Source organism: Calonectris borealis, chromosome 1 (assembly GCF_964195595.1).
Source record: "Calonectris borealis chromosome 1, bCalBor7.hap1.2, whole genome shotgun sequence".
Lineage (NCBI taxonomy): Eukaryota > Metazoa > Chordata > Aves > Procellariiformes > Procellariidae > Calonectris > Calonectris borealis.
In genome coordinates, this window is record NC_134312.1 from 161,638,324 (window position 1) to 161,644,323 (window position 6,000).

Sequence of the window (6,000 nt, forward strand, 5' to 3'; positions counted from 1 at the left end):
TGTATGAAAGAGGAACAAGGCCTCTAACATCTATTTCCATTCCAAAGCCAGGGTTTACTAATTCTTCAGTAGTAACAGTATCAGTGACAAGATGTAAACTGGAGCAATATGAAAAATGGGGAAATCCATAGCCCCCTCCCTCTGAGAGCTGATGATGGTCTCCTGACACCAAAGCATAAGAGAATGTGTGAAATACAGCCTGTCTACTTTACAAACTGTTCTAGTGTATATTTGTTTTCCATGGTCAAGAGCTCTTTTAAGTGCATGTTAGTAGAACAACAGTGATTTTCTGTCCGTGCTTACTGTCATATTTTTGCATTCACGCTGGCAATGCAGTTCTATCATCACATGGATTGTTCCTAACCATGTGTCATTACAGTATTTTAGGACGTGTAGCCAGTGTTAAGGATCGAGATTATGATTAGTCTTTAATATTTCTTGCTAAATTAATTATCTTATTAGAACTGTCCATAAAGTTGTTATCAATTTCAGGATGCAACTAACTGGAGTGAAAGGTGGCTTACTTGTCTTACCCTATCCTTAGCACTTTCAGGTGATCACACTGTTAATTTCCCTTTCATCCCAGCAGTAATATTGTCCCTTTTTTTTACTGACTGCAAAATTGTAGGTGTTTGACATCTTTGTTCATGAAAGCAGCAGCTTTCTAGAGGAGAGCAGGAACCACCAGAGTGTACTTGTAAAGGGAAAGGAGGATGGACCTCCTGTGTCCTGTTTGGCAGTGGTCGGGTGGCAGCTCTGATCGCCCAAGAGCCCGACCAGTGACAGCAAGTGCTGTCTCTAGCCTGGTGGAGGGTGTGGAGTGGGATTTAATTTACTGCACTGGAAGAGCGTGTTACGGAAGCTAGGTTTCATTTAACTTCAGTGCTTGCAGGCCAATTTGGGTTTGCTGGGTTTTTTTGTTTTGTTCTTAAGGAATCTAAGCGCTTGTTTTTGAAGGTATAGTAGCTGTGCTTTTGTTTTGTCATGGTGTAAGCTCTGAGTGAGATGATGTTTGTGTCTGTGTTAAGCCTTACTGAAGTCAGGGGTGTTCTGTGCAAAGATGAGATAGCAGCTCTCCATAGACCTCACTGTAAGATCAGAGTCAAAATTTGCAGTGAGGAATTGCAGTCATCGGTGTCTGCATTGGTTGGGGTTAACAGTTCTCTAAGTGCAGGGAGTTGCCCGTGTACTATCCCAGGCTTAGCACCCTAAGCTGGTAAAGTACTGTGCACGGGGGCGGAAGCTCAGCTGATCCACTGAGTGTAGTAAGTAAGTGTGACGGTGATCAGCATTGCCGTGCTTTAGTTCTGGTACCTGGTTTTGGGAAGCCAATTCACAAAGCTGAGGTAAGCGCTAGGAAATTCTTGGCAAAATTGAAACTTTAGCACTTGGATTCCCAGCAGTCAAGCATGCTGAGCTGGGAGATCTTAAACCAGCTGATCAGAAATGTTGCGTGGGCAGCTTTTTTCTCCTCAGTTTCAATTGCTTATAGCCTTCATTTAAGCATAGTTAGAGTCAGGGAGCCAAAATCTGAAATGGTCTCCTGCACTTTCTGCGACTCCATAGGGGTGTAAGCAGACCCTGTCTGCTTGCTATGTTAGCTCTCCCGCTCTGCCCAGACCCACACCGCCTTTCTCCCTCTTCACCTGTGCTGGGCCATTTCAGCTCACTGAATTTGTAGAAAGCGAATCCAGACTAGAAATGCAAATTGTTTTATAATTGCTAGTTGCCAGGGACTCAACCATGAAAGAGGAACAGAGTTAACGCCATCCTCAGCTTGAAACAGTTTAAACCCCCACCTATTGCTTCCCAAGAGACTGTTTTGTGTTGTGAAGGAAAACAAACTAGATTACATTCCAGCAGAACGAGATTCAATTAATGTGTTTTACCTTACAACTAGAGAGGACAAGAAGTGTGAACACAATTACTGTGGCTCCACCAATAGATACTCATTAAATTGCCATACCTGCCACTTTCAATTGTGTGCTCCAGTCCCTAGGGTTTGGGGTTTTTTTTGTTTTTTTACAGTTTGAAAGAGATGGAGAGAACAGGAGTAGGCACACCAAAGTCTTCTCTCAGTCATAATTTAATTTTCTAACCAGAAAGGAGCATTAAGGCTTCAGTCCCATGCGTTTATTTCAGAGGATGGCCAGTTTGGTAGCTCTGCAAATTGGGACAGCTTTCTGTTGTTATCATCTCATTAATGTTCTTTCCTGACATTGCAGATTAACTGTTCAAAGGAAGGGGATCGCTTGTCGAGGGGTAGGGCTGATGTTTTTTTAACTACTTTATGCAGTCAGATAGCCATCCCTGTCACGTAATAAGGTCGTCGTGTTTAATTGAAGATGGTGGTTAAATTTAAAAAGAATAATTGCTCCTGGCCCCCCTTTTTATTAAGAGTGAAAATTTGATCGAACCATTCCCCAAAGCACCAAGAAATCTAAGTGCAAATATTACAATTTAGCTTGTGACCTGATTTTTATTGTTTTTAGTGGAGTTTTGGTGGACTTCTGCTGATGTATTATGGCATTTCACAGTAAAGTTTTCTTTTCTTCCCATAAAAGCAAAGAGGAGACCTTGGTGGTGTTATTAATTTTAATGAAAAGCTTCCATTGCATATCTAAGTTTTGTAAGAAATACTCATCTGCCAATAAAGTTAAGTTAAATAGCTGTCGTTCAGATGTAGGTTCAAAACAGGGGAAGTCAGTTTCAGGATATAAAAAACCACAGTAAAATAAACTAAAACCAGCTAATTTATTATTCTATTTGACTCTTTCTTTCTCCTTATGATGTTCAAAAATAAATCAATTCAATCGCAAGACTGAAGAGAAAGTGAAGATAATGATAGTCTGTTTCTGTTAAGGTACAAAAGTCTTGCAATATCTGTCACAAGTCACATAGCCATTTTTTTTCTGAGTCAGACTTGAAAGGAAATAAGTTTAACTCCTCCTTTTTAATAACCAGAGTATAAGCAGCAGGGACTTGTATTTCACAAGCATTAGAATTTGTAGGCATAATAAAAATTTAATATTAAAGTTAGAATAATATTTTCTTTTTACATGGTTATTTTGAGCAAAATATTCAGAACTGAATTAAATCGTCAGATGCCTTAATTGCTGTGAGTTACAGTGTAAATTAAAATAAGATTTCCAATACACTTTTCTCATATTTATTTCTTATATATGCATTTTCTTAAAAGGGGCAGCATTTAATCTTCATCTCATGTGTGATCAATTCATAACTTAGATCAGTTCAATTCAGTACGTGTCCTAAAACTGAGTTGGTCATTTTGGTGTACCTCCAAGTAGACGCGTTTGTTCTGGATGTTTGGATTTACATCATCTGTTCTAGGCAGTGAAGCTGGTTGCTCCACGGAGTATCCAAAGTAAACGGCGTAAGACCCCTGAAAGGTCCCTGAAGAGAGGCAGGTTTTAAGGGCAGACCACAGAGAGGTAGCTTTTAAGGGGGCTGGCCACTGCCTGGGGGGCGTGAGATCCCCCGAAAAAGACCCAGCAGCCAATTTGTCAGCAAACACTGACCCTGTCTCCATGCACAAACAGATGGGACACATGTGCCCAGCTCAAGCGTGGGCCCACACTCCCTCCCGCAATGAATGCGCAGAGGTAGATAGGAGGTAGTTTGAGGTGATGGGTGTGGGGAGGCAGGTTTCACCTGTAGAGTAACTTGTCTCTTTCTACCTGAAGGTCTTCTGGAGTTCCCACTTCTGGGAGCTTGTTGAGCCCAACCTCTAATTAGTGGAGCAGGAAGTTTTAAATAAATGCTTCAGAATCGTGACTCTTATATGTGATTTTTATCAACATAGGAGTTGCTAACTGCTGGCCTTCAAAGATTAAATTAATTTTAGAAAGATTAATTTAGAATTTTAGAAAGATTAAATTAAAGGCCTGAAAATCATGAGGCTTTGTGTCCCAACACTGACTATTGGATTTGCCTTTTGGTCTTTAGATACTGTTGCTTCTTTTCGCTGCTTCCTCATACATTAAACATTTGGGTTTTTTTAACAGAAGCTAGGAGTCTCATGTTCTTGATTCCAGTAGCTGGTGTTTTAAGAAGACCCAATATCATAAATTTGTGATAAAATTGGAAGTTTTGGCAACAGTGACTATGGGTGGAGTAAAAATAGCTCAGTAATCATTCTCAGCCTGGAGAAAAGGTTCATGCCAGGGAAAACTGAAAAGGAACTGAGTTTGTGGGGTGTACGAAGCTCTCATACTCTTCTTAAGGTCTTCAGTGCTGTATATGAACACAACCCTGTGACTACTGCTTTTGAGCAAACTTTCAGAGCTGTGTTCTAGTGGGAGGCCTATCCTACAAGCACGAGATATGCATATGTTACTTTAAAGAAGAACCACAGCTCATTTGCTTGAGGAAGATAATACAAAGAATTAGCTCCAGTCTCTCTTTGCATTTCCTCTTGGGACTTCAGTGAGGGCTGATACAATTGCAGGTAGATTCTTGCAAAATAATTTGGGAGCAACTCAGAACACACCAAACAAATCCGTTAAGATCAGGTTTTCCAGAATTATATTCCTTTCATATAGATCTGGTCCCACTGCATAGAGCTGAACTTTATCAGGATAGCTTTTCTGGGGCAGATTCCAATAATACGGGTTTGGGATGAACGTACTGGGCATATTAGGTGACTGGTGAATCTGCCAGAACTGCTCTGTGACAGTCTTCTCAAGGTGGTCAGTGCTAGTTTCTCTCTTCTTTCTGGTTCTTCTGTCATCTTCCAAGTCAGTGTTTTTCTCACACTTGGATCTCTTTTCCAGTTAGTCAGCAATGGGGGGAAAAAATTACATAACATTTTGTATTTACTTAAGGGAAGAGTTTGATGCAGCAGTGCAGCAAGAGGGTTATCTCTTGGTGGCTTTTTTTTCATGGTGTCATAATTCTCGGTTCTACACTTGCTGCAAACCTCTCTTCCTCATGTGGCTTCTTCTTGGCTTCCTTCTCCTTTTAATGTAGTGTCCTCACAATTCCTCTTCCCGCAAGGCCATGCTTTCGTGGTATGTAAGCTCTGACAGGGAAGCTAGGTGACTGAATTCCTACTCTCCTCCCTAGCTACTCACCATATCATCCCCCAGTGGTCTCTCATCCAGTTAGCACAGAGCCTTTGGGCTCCAACAACACACCATTGCTCCTCCTTTTTCAGTCACTGCCCATGGGGCTATTTCTGCAGTTTGAGGAGTTGTAGGAAGGAAATCAGGACTATTCTGGTTTTTAATTGTGATTGCGTTTATGTGATTGGTATTTTCTACTTCTTAGTACAAAAACCCCACCAACGCTTTGATTAGAAGTTCAGCATTTGCAAATTGTTTGGCTGTATCGCATCCTGATATCCCAGCACTATAAACATTCACTTGTTGGTATCGCTCTGAGTTTCTGAAATCACCCGTGAAGGGAGTCACTTCCACCCCTACAGAGGGACAGTACTGAAGCATCTTACTCAGAAATGTCAAGATCACTGCCATGAGCAGCTATAACTGAAACATATTGGAATTTCTTTAGAGCCACAGAAAAAATAGGCTGATGAGTGGATTGCAAGAGATCACATAGGTCACGCTCTCCTGTGAGGCCGTTTGCATCAGGGTCAGTCCTGATGGACATCTGCACAGCGGCTTCCTAAAGACCTCATGCGATGGAGGTGCCACGACAGCCCGAAGCAACCTGTTCCTCTGCGTTGCTGTTGGCTCTGTGTTAGAGGTTCAGCTTGAATCTCCCTTTGTGTAGTTCAACCCTGTTATACCTTGTCCAGTTCCCTCAGGTCATGAAGCTGCGTGTCCCCTTTTCAGCAGACTTTTAGGAACTTCAATAAAATCAGATTTTCCCTGTGGTCTTCTCCAGGATAGAAGTGCCAGGGGCAACAGTGTCTAGACCTCTCATTGAATTTGCATCTCCCCTGGAGTTTTTCTCACTAGAGCATCCTGAAGCAGAGCATCCCAGGCTGGACACTGTTCCTCAGCTGAGGCCTTCCCA